The sequence below is a fragment of the Dendrobates tinctorius genome, unplaced genomic scaffold (genome assembly GCF_039654945.1).
Source record: "Dendrobates tinctorius isolate UK_male_01 unplaced genomic scaffold, ASM3965494v1 ptg000246l, whole genome shotgun sequence".
Classification (NCBI taxonomy): Eukaryota; Metazoa; Chordata; class Amphibia; order Anura; family Dendrobatidae; genus Dendrobates; species Dendrobates tinctorius.
In genome coordinates this window covers 7,289,580-7,309,300 of record NW_027361913.1, presented here as the reverse complement: position 1 = coordinate 7,309,300, position 19,721 = coordinate 7,289,580, and positions in this window count along the sequence as shown.

Genomic DNA, 19,721 nt, shown 5'->3' with positions numbered 1-19,721 from the left:
TTATATGCAGTGATAGAGCATCTCTCAAGTGTTTCATATCTAGCAAACAGGAAGAAATTCAAGTAAATATACATTTTTTCTCTGCCTCTTAACATTTTCACTTATTTAAAAGATTTAAAGTAGTCTAAAATGAATTTACAATCCAATTCAAAGAATATTTCATTGGATACACCAATATGAATTTGGTACATTTACAGTACATAAGGTATTTGGGCATCAAAGATATCCAAATTGATACTCCATTTAGCTGTAAATATTGAGCAATATATTTAGGCATATTAAACTTTCACAAGTGAAGTGTTCCCCCTGTAATATGATAGTAATAAATTTAAAGACAGAAGAGACCAACTTGGAGCTCAACAAGACAGATGTCCCATCAACAGACCGAGTGGTAGTCCATATACAGTGTTAAAAAGTCATAGTATAAGTCATAAGTGTAGATACTCTTCCAAGTGCTAGTTCATACACAACATTGAAACACCAGAGAAAGTTAGGAAGAAAATGATCTCTATGAATCTCTCACAGTTTTTCACCATCCCAACACCATAAGTTCTTTGATTGCCCATTCCGTTCTTAACTTTCACAAGTTGTACTAATTTCTCCTGCTAGAGAGACCAAATCCATCACTTTACTTAAATTTGTCTCCTTGCATTGCTTGCTTGTTGAGTGCTTCAGGGTTGCCTTTGGCTCTCACAGGAGTAGTGTCACTGGAGTCTCAGAGACTGTACTAAGGTTATTAAGAAGACATAATGTGTAGGTTGGTATAAAACAGGCTCCACTCTAAATATTTACTATATTTACAAAAAGAACAAAATATCAACAGAATATCAATAGAAATCTTTGGTGTTATTCTTGAAATTTTCCTCTCATTTGATTAATGTTATTCTAATATTAAAATAAAAGTTAAACACATAAGATGTGTATTAAATGTCTGTTGAAAATATCAAAAGTCTGTGTGTAAGAGTTGCCATTTTTTCCAATGCTTACGATAAGTTAAATGACTTTTCCAACCAGTGTTTAAAAAAACAGCTTAGGATATTATTAAGTAATAGAAGTTATACTCACATTACTGATGACTCCTCACTAACTTTTAGCACTTAGAGGTGGCCACTGGTGTCTTGATCTTTTTACTCCAGCACAGATATGTGATCACTGCAACCAAACACTGGCCACAAGAATGACCTTCTCCAGCCCTCAATTCAAGTCCTCAAGAGCCACCAACAGATCATGTTTTCAGGATTTCCTTAGTATTACTCAGGTGATGGAATTATTGGCTGTGCAGTTGATGCAAATATCACCTGTTCAATACTAAGGAAATATTAAAAACATAATATGCTGGTGGCTCTTTAAGACTGACGTTGAAGAACACTGCTCTACAGTGTATGATTGACTTCAGAAGTCTCATGTCCATGTTAGGATGTTATCACTAGAGTATGAAATACAGAGACAACTTGGTGACTATGAAGTGTCAGAGTGGAAGCAGTATGTGATCAATAAGGTGTGCATTACAGATGAATAAATATTTTCAAGTGGCATAAAATTTAACTCAGATATTACAAAAATCAGAATTTCCCAAAATGTATAATTATTTGCAATTCAGCTGCAAGCAGCAATTTTTCTGAACCATAAAGGGGCATTAACCCCTTTCTGACATTAGTAATATGCATAGTAACATAGTTAGCAAGGCCGAAAAAAGACATTTGTCTATCCAGTTCAGCCTATATTCCGTCAGAATAAATACCCAGATCTACGTCGTTCTAAAGAACATAATAACTGTAAAATACAATATTGTTACGCTCCAGGAAGACATCCAGGCCTCTCTTGAACCCCTCGACTGAGTTCGCCATCACCACCTCCTCAGGTAAGGAAATCCAGATTCTCACTGCCCAAACAGTAAAGAATCCTCTTCTACAGTACGTTAGTGGAAAAACCTTCTCTCCTCCAGATGTAGAGAATGCCGCCTTGTGACCGTTACATTCCTTGTTATAAACAGATCCTCGGAGAGATATTTATATTGTCCCCTTATAGACTTATACATGGTTATTAGATCGCCTCTCAGTCATCTTTTTTCTACACTAAATAATCCTAATTTTTCTAATCTCTCTGTGTATTGTAGTTCCCCCATCCCCTTTATTAATTTTGTCGCCCTACTTTGTACTCGCTCTAGTTCTATTATATCCTTCCTGGGCACCGGTGCCCAAAACTGTACACAGTACTCTATGTGCGGCCTAACCAGGGATTTGTACAGAGGTAGTATAATGCTCTCATCATGTGTATCCAGTCCTCTTTTTATGCACCCTATTATCCTGTTTACCTTGGCAGCCGCTGCTCCAGGTAAGTTTATCATTAACTAGGATCCCCAAGTCCTTCTCCATGTCAGACTTACCCAGTGGTTTCCCATTCAGTGTGTAATGGTGATATTGATTCCTTCTTCCCATGTGTATAACCTTACATTTATCATTGTTAAACCGCATCTGCCACCTTTTGGCCCAACTTTCCAACTTATCCAGATCCATCTGTTGCAGAATACTATCTTCTCTTGTATTGACTGCTCTTCATAGTTTTATATCATCTGCAAATATCGATATTTTACTGTGTAAACCTTCTACCAGATCATTAATAAATATGTTGAAGAGAATAGGTCCCAACACCGACCCCTGCGGTACCCCACTGGTCACAGCAACCAGTTAGAGAATATACCATTTATAACCACCCTCTGCTTTCTACCACTGAGACATTTACTTACCCATTTACACACATTTTCCCCCAGACCCAGCATTCTCATTTTGTGTACCAACCTCTTGTGTGGCACGGTATCAAACGCTTTGAAAAAATCAAGATATACCACACCCAATGACTCACCTTGGCCCAGTCTATAGCTTACCTCTTCATAAAAACTGATTAGATTGGTTTGAAAGGAGTGATTCCTCATAAACCCTTGCTGATATGGCGTTAAACAGTTATTCTCATTGAGATAATCCAGAATATCATCCCTCAGAACCCCTTCAAATATTTTACAAACAATAAAGGTTATACTTACTGGCCTATAATTTCCAGGTTCACTTTTAGAACCTTTTATGAATATTGGTACCACATTTGCTATGTGCCAGTCCTGTGGAACAGACCTCGTCTCTATAGAGTCCCAAAATATATGAAATAATGGCTTGTCTATTGCATTACTTAGTTCTTTTAATACTCATGGGTTTATGCCATCCGGACCCAGAGATTTATCTATTTTAATCTTATTTAGCCAGTTTTGCACCTCTTCTTGGGTTAGATTGATGACTCTTAATATAGGGTTTTCTTTGTCTCTCGGCATTTCACCTAGCATTTCATTTTCCACCGTTAACAACATGGAAAAGAAGGTGTTTAATATATTAGCTTTTTCCTTGTCATCTACAACCATTCTTTACTCACAATATTTTAAGGGGGTCTACAGTTTCACTTATGATTCTTTTACTAGTGATATAGTAGAAGAACAGTTTGGGAATAGATTTACTCTCCTTAGCAATGTGCTTCTCTGTTTCCTTTTTGGCAGCTTTAATTAGTTTTTTAGATAAAGTATTTTTCTCCCTATAGTTTTTTAGAGCTTCATCGGTGCCATCCTGCTTTAGTAGTTTAAATGCTTTCTTTTTACTGTTAATTGCCCCTCTTACATCTTTGTTTAGCCACATTTGGTTTTTCCTATTTCTTGTCCTTTTATTCACACAAGGTATAAATTGCTTACAGTGCCTAGTTAGGATGTTCTTAAACATTTCCCATTTATTATCTGCATTCTTATTTCTGAGGACATTGACCCAGTCAACCAGATTAAGGGCATCTCTATGCTGGTCAAACTTTGCCTTCCTAAAGTTCAGCGTTTTTGTGACTCACTGACATGTCCCCCTAGCGAAAGACAAGTGAAACTGTACAATATTGAGATCGCTATTTCCTAGATGCCTGACTATCTGCAGATTTGTTATTCTGTCAGGTCTATTAGATAGTATTAGGTCTAAAAGTGCTGCTCCTCTGGTTGGATTCTGCACCAATTGTGAAAGATAATTTTTCTTGTTTGTTAGCAGAAACCTGTTGCCTTTATGGGTTTCACAGGTCTCTGTTTCCCAGTTAATATCCGGGTAGTTAAAGTCCTCCATAACAAGGACCTCATTATGGGTTGCAGCTTCATGTATCTGCCTTGGTAGTAGACTTTCCATGATTTCTGTTATATTTGGGGTTTGTAAGAGACCCCAATGAGAATTTTGTTACTATTTTTCCATGTATTTCGACCCATATGGACTCAACATCCTCATTCCCTTTGCTAATATCCTCCCTTAAAGTGGACTTTAGACAAGACTTTACATAAAGACAAACCCCTCCTCCTCTTCAATTTTTACAATCCTTTCTAAACAGACTGTAACCCTGTAAGTTAACTGCCCAGTCATAGCTTTCATATAACCATGTCTCAGTTATTTCCACTATGTCATAGTTACCTGTAGATATTTCTGCTTCTAGTTCTTCCATCTTGTTTGTCTGGCTTCTGGCATTTGCGAGCATGCAGTTTAGAGGATTTTGTTTTGTTCCAATTTCCCCCTGTGCATTGTTTCAGAAATTTTCTTACCTCCCTTTTGAGTATGTTACATCTGGTCTTCTTTGCCGCACCTCATTTCCCTCATCAGTATATTTTCAGGCTTCTTGTTCGAGTGTTTATGTTTTTCTTCCTGTCCCCTCTTGTTCTAGTTTAATGGCCTCTTGATGAGTGTAGCTAGTATTCTGGTGAATATGTGTTTCCCAGGTTTGTTGAAGTGTAGTTCGTCTCTGGTGAGCAGTCCGTCATACAGGTATTTCACACCGTGGTCCAAGAATCCGAATCCTTGCTGACTGCACCATCATCTTAGCCATTTGTTCGCATCAAGGATCCTGTTCCATCTCTTGGTGCCATGCCTGTCTACTGGAAGGATAGAAGAAGAAGCTGCCTGTGCATCCAGTTCCTTTACTTTCTTCCCCAACTCTTCAAAGTCCTTGCAGATTGTCATTAGGTCCTTCCTTCCCATGTCATTGGTGCCAACATGTATCAGAAGAAATGGGTGGATATCTTTGGAACTGATGAACTTTGGTATCCTATCAGTCACATCCTTGAACTTCGAACCTGGGAGGCAGCATACTTCTCTTGCAGTTATATACGATCTGCAGATTGCTGCTTCTGTGCCTCTCAGTAGTGAGTCTCCCATCACTACCACACTTCTTCGCTTTTTGGCTGTACTTTTTGTTGTCACTTCTGGGTGTTGCTTTGTACCCTTTTCTTCTTTGCTTGCTGGTAGTGCATCATCATTAGGTGTGCCACCTTCGTCCTCCACAAGGCATTGGTATCGGTTTCTCAGTTGTGTGGTTGGTGATGTCTTCATGGTCTTCTTGCTTGTTTTGGTCACCTGCTTCCACTCGTCTGCTTTTGGAGGTTCTCTGACACTTTCTTTTCATTCTGTGACCAGTAGAGATGCTTCTGTTCTGTCTAGGAAGTCTTCATTTTCTTTGAGTTTCAAAGTTGCAATTCTTTCTTCCATACCCTGCACCTTTTCTTGGTCAGTAGTCTACACTTCTGGCAGGTGAAGCTGTATTGTTCTTCTGGTCGATCTGTGAACATGTAGCACATTTTGCAGCTCACCATGTTGGTTGTCACATCTGCCATGTTGCTCCTGGATCCTGCTGACTTACTGTGTGTCTTCCTTCTTGCTCAATCTACTGTATGTAACCTTCTTGTGTAATCTGCTGTGTTTTCCTTCTTGCGTAATCTACTCAATCAGCTAAGCTTTCTTGCAATAATGCCGTAGAGACAAAAATTTGCACGCCATAAGGTGAGTGGTTTGGCAATTCTTTCAAAGCAGCAGGTCCAGGCTGTACTCAATGATCTTCTTGCTGAGGAAGACTCTTCGCACGTGGAATATGCAATTGTCTTCTTCAAGCTTCAATCCCTGGTTTGGCGATGCTTTCCAAGCAGCTGGTCCCGGCTGTACCCAATGATCTTTTTTCTGGGGGAGACTCTTCGCTTTTCCCAGAAGACACCTGGAATATGCAAATTGTCTTTTTCAAGCTTCAATCCCTGGCATTAGACATAATATTCAGTCCATGTGACCTGGGACAACTTGACCATGGATGGAATATTATGTCATCGTGATCACCCATGCACACGGAGGGTGAGCGGCCGACCGCGGCCGGGTGTCAGCTGATTCTCACAGCTGACACCAGGCACTAGGTGCCCGGAGTGGTCACAGACCACTCCTGGCACTTTAACCCTCAAAATCCTTTGAGCAAACAAGACCGCAGCATTCCAGGAGCCGGCGCAGGGCTGACAGCTCCTCTGCCTTTGGATCGGAGACCCTGCGGTGTGACATGGGGTCCCGATTGTTGCCATGGTGAGCAGATGTCATCATGATGACATCCTGGTCACCAGAGTTAGGAAACCTGTTGATCATGCACAGTGCATGATCAGCAAGTCTCCCTGTCAGTGCAGTGCGGACAGCTTCTATACATGCAGATACTATTTCAACTGCATTCTATAAAAGTGATCAGCCTGCAAAAAAATGATTGTCCCATAGTGGGACATAATAAAAAAGTTAGGAAAAAGTAAAAAAAAAAATAATAATTTTAAAAATATTTTTAAAAAATCAAAAATATTAAAAAAATCAATATACAGCTCTGGAAAAAATTAAGAGGCAATCACATCAAAACCCTGTCATGGGCAGCGCATTCTCCAGACCTGAACTCCATCAAAAACCTCTGAAATGTAATCAAGAGGATGATGGATAGTCACAAGCCATCAAACCAAGAAGAACTGCTTAAATTTTTGAGCCAGAAGCAGTGTGAAAGACTGGGGGAAAGCATGCAAGATGCATGAAAGCTGTTTTTAAAAACCATGGTTATTCCACAAAACATTGATTTCAGAAGGCTTCCAGAGTTAAAACATTGGTATTATTGTTTCTAAATGAGTATGAACTTGTTTTCTTTGCACTATTTGAGGTCTGAAAGCACTGTTTTTTTTATTTTGACCATTTTTTGTCAGAAAAAAAACACAAAATTTATTGCTTGAAAATTCGGAGACATGTTGTCAGAAGTTTATGGACTCAAAAATATACCTGTAAAGAGAAACATCAGACAAACTGAATATTTGAAAGTGGTCTCTTAATTTTTGCCAGAGCTGTATATTCTATCACTAAATAAATATTTGAATGAAAAAATCATTTAAACAATAAAATTACCCATATTTGGTATTGTTGCTTCCGCAGCGATCCGACCTATAAAACTGTCCCACTTCTTAACCCATTTAGTGAACATAAAAAAGGTAAATATTAATGCTTTATCATCATACCGCCGAACAAAAAGTGGAATAACACACAATCAAAAAGATGGATATAAATAAACATGGTACTGCTGAAAATGTCATCTTGTCCCGAAAAGAAATGAGCCAGCATACAGCTCCCTCAGCGGAAAAATGAAAAAGTTGTAGCTCTCAGAATAAAGCAATGCAAAAATAATTATTTTTCTATAAAATAGTTTTTATTATATATATATATATATATATATATATATATATATTATAAAGCGACAAAACATAAAATAAATGTAAATGAGGTACCTCTGTAATTGTACTGACCCACAGGATAATATTGCCTTATAAATTTTACCACACATAGAACAGTATAAACGCCCCGAAAAAGAAATTCATGAATTGCTGGTTTTCGCTAATTCGGTATCCCAAAAATTGGAATAGAAAGTTACCAAAAAATTGCATGTGTCCGAAAATGGTATCAAAGAAACTGTCAGCTAGTCCTGCAAAAAACAAGACTTCACATGACTCTGTGGGACAAAAAATGTAAAAATTATAGCTCTCAAAATGTGTTGATGCAAAAAATATTTTTTGTAATAAAAAGTGTCTTTTAGCGTGTGACAGCAGCCAAGCATAAAAACCCGCCATTAAGCCTCTTTCACACGTCCTTATATTTCCGGTACCAGAGATGTCAGTGTCTGTCTGTAATGCTTGCAGAACACGTGTGGCATGCTTGTGCTGCAACAGTACCACAAGGACGGGCGCCATGGAAGAAGAGTTACAGTAAGTGCTGTTCCCCGGCGCCGAGTGCTGAACACGACTCTCATCATTCTCTTCTGCTCTGCCGGCGATCGGCGCAAGCAGTTCAGAATAATGAGAGTTACATTTAAGTAATTAAAGAGACAGCAGGTGGCAGCTGATGGGACTATTACTCCCATCAGCCTACCCTTGCTGCCGCTCATAACAGTGACAGCAGGAGCATTGGATGAGAGTATTCATCTGCTGCTTCTGTGCTGTAAAAAAATACTGTAATTAAAAAAGGCTCGGGTTCCCCCTATTTTTGATAACCAGCCATACAAGATTCACAACTGGGGGCTACAACCCTCAGCTGTCAGCTTCAGCAAGGCTGATTATCAAGAATAGAGGGGTCCCTATGCTGTTTTTTTAATTATTTAAATAAATAATTTAAAAAAGCGACATGGGGTCCCCCAATTTTTGACAAATGAGCTGCGGGGTCTGGTGAGATCACTGCTAGCACCGAGAACCATGAGCGGTCACTGTGCTAGAGGGGATCTGATCGCAACTCAGCCCAGCTGGGAACAGAGCTGAGTGACTGAAGGTAACCTCTATGACGTCACCCCCGGTCACTGACGCTGCATTCCCAGTAGCTTACTTACCAGTGATTTTTAGCCGGGATGGTTGCATCTTGGCACCGTCCACTTGCTACCGCTACAGAGCGAGTGGGAAGAGCTGAGCAAAGCATCAGTATTGGCGCATCTAATAGATGTACCTTTTCTGGGCAGCTGTGGGCTGCTATTTTTGGGCTGGTGGGTCAGTATCCATGGCCCCTTACCAGCCTGAGAACACCATCCCCCAACAGTGAGCTTTAGCAAGGAAGGTTGTGAAAAATGGGGGGGACTCCACGCCTTTTTTCTTAATTATTTATTTAAATAATTATTAGAAACAGCATGTGGACCCCTCTATTTTTGATAACCCGCCTTGCCGAAACTAACAGCTGAGGGTTGCAGCCCCCAGCTGTGAGTCTTGTCTGGCTGGTTATTAAAAATAGGGGGAACCCACGGTTTTTTATTAATTACAGTATTTATTTACAGCGCAGGAGCAGCAGATTAATACTCCCATCTGCCTCTCCTGCTGTCACTGTTATTAGGAGCAGCAGGGGTAGGCTTGATAGGAGTAATAGTCCCATCAGCTGCCGCCTGCTGTCTCTTTTATTACTTAAATGTAAATGTAATTTTCATCATTCTGCCCTGCTTGCGCCGATAGCCGGCAGAGCAGGTGATAATGATGAGAGTCATGTTCAGCATTCGACGCCGGGGTACAGCGCTTACTGTAACACTTCTTCACCGGTGCCGATGCGTGTCATATGGATGACAATGTGTTTTATGGGTATACAGTGGGGAAAAAAAGTATTTAGTCAGTCAGCAATAGTGCAAGTTCCACCACTTAAAAAGATGAGAGGCGTCTGTAATTTACATCATAGGTAGACCTCAACTATGGGAGACAAACTGAGAAAAAAAAATCCAGAAAATCACATTGTCTGTTTTTTTTTCATTTTATTTGCATATTATGGTGGAAAATAAGTATTTGGTCAGAAACAAAATTTCATCTCAATACTTTGTGATATATCCTTTGTTGGCAATGACAGAGGTCAAACGTTTTCTGTAAGTCTTCACAAGGTTGCCACACACTGTTGTTGGTATGTTGGCCCATTCCTCCATGCAGATCTCCTCTAGAGCAGTGATGTTTTTGGCTTTTCGCTTGGCAACACGGACTTTCAACTCCCTCCAAAGGTTTTCTATAGGGTTGAGATCTGGAGTCTGGCTAGGCCACTCCAGGACCTTGAAATGCTTCTTACGAAGCCACTCCTTCGTTGCCCTGGCGGTGTGCTTTGGATCATTGTCATGTTGAAAGACCCAGCCACGTTTCATATTCAATGCCCTTGCTGATGGAAGGAGGTTTGCACTCAAAATCTCACGATACATGGCCCCATTCATTCTTTCATGTACCCGGATCAGTCGTCCTGGCCCCTTTGCAGAGAAACAGCCCCAAAGCATGATGTTTCCACCACCATGCTTTACAGTAGGTATGGTGTTTGATGGATGCAACTCAGTATTCTTTTTCCTCCAAACACGACAAGTTGTGTTTCTACCAAACAGTTCCAGTTTGGTTTCATCAGACCATAGGACATTCTCCCAAAACTCCTCTGGATCATCCAAATGCTCTCTAGCAAACTTCAGACGGGCCCGGACATGTACAGGCTTAAGCAGTGGGACACGTCTGGCACTGCAGGATCTGAGTCGATGGTGGCGTAGTGTGTTACTTATGGTAGGCCTTGTTACATTGGTCCCAGCTCTCTGCAGTTCATTCACTAGGTCCCCCCGCGTGGTTCTGGGATTTTTGCTCACCGTTCTTGTGATCATTCTGACCCCATGGGGTGGGATTTTGCGTGGAGCACCAGATCGAGGGAGATTATCAGTGGTCTTGTATGTCTTCCATTTTCTAATTATTGCTCCCACAGTTGATTTCTTCACTCCAAGCTGGTTGGCTATTGCAGATTCAGTCTTCCCAGCCTGGTGCAGGGCTACAATTTTGTTTCTGGTGTCCTTTGACAGCTCTTTGGTCTTCAACATAGTGGAGTTTGGAGTCAGACTGTTTGAGGGTGTGCACAGGTGTCTTTTTATACTGATAACAAGTTTAAACAGGTGCCATTACTACAGGTAATGAGTGGAGGAAAGAGGAGACTCTTAAAGAAGAAGTTACAGGTCTGTGAGAGCCAGAAATCTTGATTGCTTGTTTCTGACCAAATACTTATTTTCCACCATAATATGCAAATAAAATGAAAAAAAAAACAGACAATGTGATTTTCTGGATTTTTTTTTCTCAGTTTGTCTCCCATAGTTGAGGTCTACCTATGATGTAAATTACAGACGCCTCTCATCTTTTTAAGTGGTGGAACTTGCACTATTGCTGACTGACTAAATACTTTTTTTCCCCACTGTACACATGTTCGGGACATTTTATGGCCCATGCTGACATTAAAAAATGAAATATAAAATTCACCTTACAATATTATATTTCATGGACTTAGGGTCTGTGGGCCCATTACACCAGCACCTCGCTTTGTGACAGAGTGCAGGCAAACACTTCTTACTGACATTAAAAATGGACATGTCAGCGTACTTTGCCCACGGACACATGGTGTTAGGTTGTCGGGTTCCTGCCTCTACACGGGAGGAAGCCCAAGCCTTGCCTTCTGCAGTCTCCCATTCTGTTCCGGCCGCAGAGGAGGCTGCTCAGCAAAGTTGTCAATCCCGGTGCCTTGCTCAAGCTAGGACTGTCAGGCTAGTTGCTGCTGCCACCTCTGATTCAGCTTGAGCAATTCCCACTAGCCAGCAGCGAGCAGTTCCAGAGACTAAGTTCTTTTTGCGGCCTACTGAGCATGCCCGGGGGATGACCTCTCATTGGAGTTCTGAGGTCACGTGCTCAGGTCCTCAAGCAGCTCAGATTGGACCAACAGGAAGGTCCAGGAAGGACGCTGCTATGAAAGGTTCGCATGGCCGCTCGGCCATGCGCTAGTATAGACAAACTTTTGTTTTTGTGTGAGTGGAGATGGATGCATGTATCTGGTGACTGACTCATTAAGATCCCCTCCCTTGGTTGTGCATGTTGTAGGGTTATCTGAGTAGGAGTCAGCGCCTTGTTGTGGCAACGTCTATGTGTCTCAAGTGCTCCCAGTCTATACACAAGAGTTAGCATCCTTGTGCCATCCTACCTAAGGTACTACAGTACCGCGTGTACAGCAGCTTCGGTTTGAGTGGCGCCGTGCGTAACTAATGCGCTTTCCAGACTTAAGCTTAGGCTGGTTAGTAGAGTCCACCAGAGCTGTGCTGTATGCACTTATTGCGGTACGTGTCTATCTGCTGCAACCTGTGACAACTAACAGGGCACAGCGTTCAACAAGCGTCTTTCTCTGGCGCCGCAGTATTGGCTCCGTGAACCTGTGGGTCTAGAGGGACTCCATACCCATGTCCTTGGGGCTGAGTCCTGTGACCACATCAATAGCGCTTTTCCTACGTTAGAGCGGCCCTCTGAAGTAACAGGGCTCGCCTTTTACACACCGGGTGGCGTAACCCATGTGTGTTTGTATCCACCATTACCAAGCAGCAGATAACATCTCTTCACGGTGGACCCCAGGCTGTGAATGCACCTTATGCCATCTTTATTGTTTGGTGCGTTCCACTAGCCCTTAACACATGGTCCATAGAATCACACTGACATGTGCACAGACCCTTTCACTTGAATAGGCAAATAGTACTTCATTCCTCCCAAGTCTCTCTGCATGGCTAAGTAGGATTGTACAGCCACATATGTGGTATTGTCACGTTCAGTAGAAATTGTAGGACAAATTGTGCTGCCATTTTTACCCACTTCTTGTGTGAAAATGTAAAGTATTTAGATAAAACAAAATTTTGATGATAAAAATGTAGTTATTTTGTCCTGACTGCCCAATGGTTTAAAATTCTGTGACACACCCATGGTGTCAATATGATCGCTGCACCCCTAGATGAAGTCATTAAGAGGTGTAGTTCATAAAATGGGGTCACTTATCAGTGGGTCTTCTGTTTTGACACCACATGGGCTCTCCCAGTGGGTCATGGCACCTGCAAATCATAACTGTAAAATCTGGTGCTCCTTCCCGTCTGAGCTCTGCCATGTGCCCAAATAGTTGTTTATACCCACATATGGGTTATCAGCATACTCAGGACAATTTGCACAACAAATATTTTGGGTCCAAGACCAATTTCTCCTGTTACCCTTGGGAAAATAAAAAATTGGGTGAGAAAATATAATTTTTGTGAAAAAAATATGATTTTCTATTTTTACGGCTCTAGATCTTAAACTTCTGTGAAGCACTTTGGGGTTCAAAGTGCTCACCACACATCTAGATAAGTTCCTTAGAAGGTCTAGTTTCCAAAATGGTGTCATTTGTGCAGGATGTCCTCTGTTTAGGCATATCAGGGGCTCTCCAAACACGACATGGCGTCCGATCTTAATTCCAGCCAATTTGAGTTGAAAAAGTAAAACGGTGCTCCTTCCCTTCCAAGCTCTGCTATGCACCCAGACAGTGGTTTGCCCCGACATATGGGGTATCAGTGTACTCAGGACAAATTGCACAACAACTTTTAGCATCCAATTTCTCCTCTTACCCATGGAAAAATAAAACAAATTTGGGATGAAAACATAATTTTTGTGAAAAAAAATATGATTTTTTTTTTATTTTTATGGCTCTACGTTATAAACTTCTGTGAAGCACTTGGTGGTTCAAATTGCTCACGATAAGTTCCATAGGGGGTCTAGTTTAAAATATGGTGTCACTTGTGGGAGGTTTCCACTGTTTAGACACATCAGGGACTCTCCAAACGTGACATGGGTTCCAATCTCAATACCAGCCAATTTTGCGTTGAAAAAGTAAAACGATGCTTCTTCCCTTCCGATCTCTGCCATGCGCCCAAAAAGTGGTTTACCCCCACATATGGGGTGTCAGCATACTCATGACAAATTGCACAACAACTTTTGTTGTCCTTTTTCTCCTGATACCCTTAGGAAAATAAAAAATTTGGGGTGAAACAGTCATTTTTTGTGAAAAAAATATGATTTTTTTATTTTTATGGCTCTGCGTTATAAACTTCATTGAAGCACTTGGAGTTACAAAGTGCTCACCACACATCTAGATAAGTTCCCTATGGGGTCAAGTTTCCAAAATGGTGTCACTAGTGGGGAGTTTCCACTGTTTAGGCACATCAGGGGCTCGCCAAACACTACATGGCATCCAATCTCATTTCAAGCCAATCTTGCATTGAAAAGTCAAACTGCGCACCTTCCCTTCCGAGCTCTGCCAGTGGTTTTTCGTGCACATATGGGGTATCAGAATACTCAGGACAAATTTCACAACAACTTTTGGTGTTCAATTTCTCCCTTTACCCTTGGTAAAATAAAAGAAATTGGATCTGAAATAAATTTTTTGTGAAAAAAGTTAAATGTTCATTTTTTTAAACATTCCAAAAATTCATGTGAAGCACCTGAAGGGTAAATAAATTTCCTGAATGCGGCTTTGAGCACCTTCAGGGGTTAAGTTTTTAGAATGGTTTTACTTTTTGGTATTTTCTATCATATAGACCCCTCAAAGTGACTTCAAATGTGATGTGGTCCCTAAAAAAATGGTGTTGTAAAAATGAGAAATCACTGTTTACCTTTTAACCCTTCTAACTTCCTAACAAGAAAAAATTTCGATGCCAAAATTTTGCTGATGTAAGGTAAACATGTTGGAAATGTTACTTTTTAAGTATTTTATGTGATATATCTCTGTGATTTAAGGGCATGAAAATTCAAAGTTGGAAAATTGCAAAATTTTCAAAATGTTCGACAAATTTCTGTTTTTTTCACAAATAAATGCAAGTCACATCAAAGAAATTTTACCACTATCATGAAATACAATATGTCACGAGAAAACTGTCAGAATCACTGGGATCCATGAAAGAGTTCCAAAGTTATCTCATAAAGGGACAATGGTCAGAATTGTAAAAAATGGCGTGGCCATTAATATGCAAACTACCCTTTGGGTTAAAGGGGTTAAAAAGCTAAAAAATGCACTCAACTTACTGTTTACCTCTCTTGACCCATAAGTTGACACTGTTCTCATTGCATCTTCTTATTACCGCTGAGACTTTGGATGAGGACCAGAATCCTTCTGCGCAAACATGCACAAGAACCGTTCATCTTTAGACGTGCTTCCCCAGAACCCTCCCGGCGATTCATCGCTCATGGTGGTGATAATAAGATGTGTCAAGGACTAAAAGAGTGATAGTGGGGAGAGATGGGGCCAGGTAGATAAGCAATAAGGTGAGTATCTATTTTTTTAATTTTTTCATAGTACATTTATTAATCTATGGGCTCCCCCTAGCATGTAATATGTGTTTACTTTTCTACAGCTTCGTCAAAACGGTCAATTATACTTTTTAAAGAAGCTGGGGTTGATGGTTGCTTAACTGTTTGCTAATTCCCAGTGAATTCTATCAACCATCGGAAAAACAATGCTGACAATAAATTACGTTAAATACCACAAGCTTATCTGGCATTCATGTAAGCCTGCTATACTAAATAAATATACATCTAGTTTTTCCATAAGAGTAAATAAACTGTAATGTGGAATAGGAAAGTAACTAACACAATTGCTTAATATACTTAAATTCAATGAGTTACATCAAAAGGTTAAACCTGTATCTCTGCATTTGTTTAATTGTGTCTGTACTGCTAGGTCTCAGGGACTGGTCATATTAAAATAGATTATATTTAAGACATTTGGTATCATTCCTTCTATATCATTGCTTCTACCATTCCACATGCTGGATTTGGTGGGAAGCTTATGCACACTCTTGATTTTTGTTTACCTGTCTCTTACATTTGTATCCTGTTCATTACACCCGTGTCACTGGTCCAATGAGCATAGTCCTGTATGAGATCATACAGTCCTTAAGTCTGAGATGGAAGTCAGTCAAGTAAGTAAGCTGCGAAAAGTAGCATTAATAAGGCAATCTGAAATGACAGTTCCTCACACAAATGCGTCATCTTTGTCTGCCATGGGTAATGTTGTGAAGCAAAAGTGAATTCAACCGGAGCAAAAAGCAATAATCCTTATAGAAGTGCAGTCTTTGAAGGTCATTGGGGTTAGCAATTCTTGGGACAGCATGTTTAACACAAATATACTCAGCAGAAGAAATTGTGAAGTTTGAACAGTCATCTCTTCCAAAATATGCTGCCCCTTTAACAGTAATCCTCTATAATAACAATTGGTAATGACTTCAAACTAAATTAATATCATGTCTACTGGTAAACAGAATCCAAATTTCAGGTGCTTCAGAGTTTCTGCAAATAAAGCATATTCCTTGTAATATGTTATACAATTGTCCAATATGCTTTATTTGCCTCAATTATCGTATGAGTGCCATAAAGATGAAAATATCCCAAATGAAAAGAAACACAGATGAGAAAAAATGTAATGTCTAACTGCATAATTTCAGGAGGTGAAAGAAATATTGTAATACATTTCTAGTAGTGTGGTTGCCAATAATTTAATGAGTTTTGACTTTTATTTATAGTTAGGGCTCTGGTTCTCAAAGTATGGGATAAGATACCATAGCATTGAACTGAGTACTGTGGCATATAACCATTTTAGTTTTGGTCAATTACTTCTATGATGTTCCAAAATTTCTTTAATTTTGTTGCAAAATATGCTTATGCTTCAAGAGCAAGATGACTAAATAAAGGAAAACAAAAATCCTAAAAAAAACTATTTAACACCTTAAATTATCTTGATATCAGTTCTGTTTTCAAGAAACAATCACATGAAAATCTATTACTTAAAAATAAATCTAAAAAGTGAAATACTATGACATAATAGCAAAACAGTAGTAATTTGAAAACAAGTGACTAGGAGACATGCAACCCTTCAGACAAGCCATAAGACAACATATTGAAAGTAATAAAGCTTAAGCATTTGTCTTATTTGGATACTAGATAACAAAAAAATGACAGATTTTAACAATTCTAAGTACTGTTTATAATAAAGAATAGACATTTTTAATGTAAAAGTCACCCTGCTTATGTAAGCTGGATTTGTTGGGAATGTTATGTGCATGTGTATGTAAACAATTGCTGTTGGGGAAAATATAAAACAAATGCTGCTATGTAGCGCATTAATAGGGTGCTGTTTATTAAACTTTTTCTCATTCAGTTATGTATTGCCTTGTTTAGGCAGAACAATGCCCAGATTACTGAATGCCTGCTTGCAAGCTACGAAGACTAAAGGGCCTGTCACACTAAGCGATATCGCCAGCAATATCGCTATAACGTCACTGATTTTGTGACGTTCTAGCGATATTGCTAGCGATATCGCTGTGTGTGATACTTACCTACGACCCGCTCCCCCGCTGGTTATCGCTGATCGCGCGAGAACGTCTTGGGCCGTTTCTCATCATCAGCTTCCTGTGGCGCCGACGAACGACACATGGACGCGGGCGGGAGGACGTCAGGATCACCTCATCTGAGAGGTAAGTAGCGACCCCTCACCCCTGCTATGTCACTGGTGAGATCTGCCTGTGTGGCAGCTCACTAGCGACCACTTAGCAATGCACCAGCGATCCTGACTGCATCATATCGCTGGTCGGGATCGCTGGTGCATCACTAAGTGTGACAGTACCTTTAGAAGAAAAATTGATAACTGCCATGTGCAATGGGGAAAATAAGTATTTGATACACTGACAATTTTGCAAGTTTTCCCACCTACAAAGAATGGAGAGGGCTATAACTAATAAGTTAAAAAAAAACTGAAAATCACTTTGTAGAATTTTTACATAATTAATTTGCAATTTATTGCATAAATTAAATATTTGATCTAATAGAGCAACAGAACTTAATATATAGTACAGAAACCTTAGTTTGCAATTATATAGGTCAGACTTTTCCTGCAGTCCTTGACCAAGTTTGCACACACTGTAACAGGGATTTTAGCCCACGACTCCAGCTCTTTGGGGTTTCGTGGCTCTCGCAGTGCAACATTGAGTTTCAGCTCCAGCCAAAGATTTTCTATTGGGTTCAGGTATGGAGACTGTCTAGGACACTCCAGTGCCTTTGAAATATTTCTTATGGAGCCACTCCTTAGTAGCCCTTGCTGTGTATTTCAGGGAGTATTTGTCATGCTGGAAGACCCAGCCATGACCCAACTTCAATGCTCTTACTGAGGGAAGGAGGTTGTTGGCCAATATCTCACGATATATGACCCCATCCAACCTACATCTAATACGGTGTAGTCATCCTGTCCCCTTTAAACAAAGGCACCCCCAAAGTATGATGTTTCCCCCACTATGCTTCACGATTGGGATGGAATTCATGGGATTGCAATCGTCCTTCTGTCTGCAAGCATGGTGAGTGGAGTTGATACCAAAAAGTTCTATTTTGGTCTCATCTGACCACATTACCTTTTCCCATGCCTTTTTTGGATCATCCAGATGGACATTGGTGAACTTCAAATGGTCTTGGACATGCGTTGGCATGAGCAGGGGACCTTGCATGCTTGCAGGATTTTATTCCATGATGGTGTAATGTGTTACTAATTGCAATGTTTGAGACTTTGGTCCCAGCTCTCTTCAGGTTATTGACCAGGTCCTCCCACATAGTTCTGGGATGATTCCTGACCTTTCTCTGAATCACTCTTACCCAACGATTTAATTATTTAAAAATGAGACAATATCATTGTTAGGTGCCAGGCTTCTCCCACTGCACTGGATAGATCCCAAGCCTTGTCTGGTACAGCAGTCTCCCATTCAGGCTTGGTCACTTGGAAGAATGCTCAGCACAGACTCCGGACACAGCACCTTGTCCAAGCTCATGCTGCATGTGTAGTTGCTACTGGCTTTCCAGCTAAGTCTACGGTGATTACTGGTATACACATGCAGCGTTGTGCTCTGGAGACTAAGCCAACAAGCATCCCTGGATGCAGAAAACGCACGACAACTAGCATGTCTTGACGCGACATGACTTTCTATTGAAAAATAAACAGCAGCTGCCATAGCATAAGCAAAAGCCTTAGATGCTACCATATATTCTGACACAGCAGTGTGCTCGGCCCACTGCCAATTAGTCACGATCCATTGCAACGTACTGCGGAATATGTCCATCAACATTCCAAATCAAAAGACTATCCAGACCCCCAGCCGAAGACAAAGCATTTTGTCAGTGAGTCAAGCCAACCAGATTATTCGGGCCTCCAGAAAGCCAAATATCGGTCTCCCGGCCACAAGCAAGGAAATACACATCGGAATGAGACTGACTGCAATAATCTTTCTGCAGAACAGAAGATCCGGAATCTGTCCCGGCTTAAAGAGACTCCCTTCGCTACTGAAAGGTACTACAGCAGTTGGACCAAATTAGAGACATCTAACAGTTATGACTGCACAGCACACATGTACTCTGACAATACACCATCAGCTGGTATTAGCACCAATCAAGCCACAATGGACTTTGCCAAGTTCCTTGCGCGACGTCATTTGGTCTCTAAACGACTTGTAAAGTTCAGCGATCGCACTGAAAACTATAGAGCTTGGCGAGCTTCCTTCAAAAATGCCATAAGAGACATAGGACTATCATGCAGTGAAGAAGTGGATCTCCTGGTAAAATGGCTAGGAAGTGAGTTTGCTGAACACGCAAGGCGAATCAGAGACATTAATATAAATTATCCACATGTCAGCCTCAAAAGAATTTGGAATAGACTTGATGAATGCTTTGGCTCTGTAGAGGTTATAGAAAGTGCCTTATTTAAAAGAATAGAAGACTTTCCTAGAATAGCGAACAAGGACTATTCAAAGCTCAGAGAATTAACTGATTTGTTAATGGAGTTGTGTGTAGCAAAAGCAGGAGATCTTATCGGGTTGACATACGTTGACACTGCTAGAGGTGTGAACCCCATAGTTCAAAAACTCCCATACAGCCTGCAAGACAAGTGGGTTACATATGGTTCTAGGTATAAACAGACTTACAATGTACTGTTTCCTCCATTCAATGTGTTTGTAGATTTTGTTTCAGAACACGAAAAAATTAGAAATGATCCTAGCTTTGATTTCACGCTGTC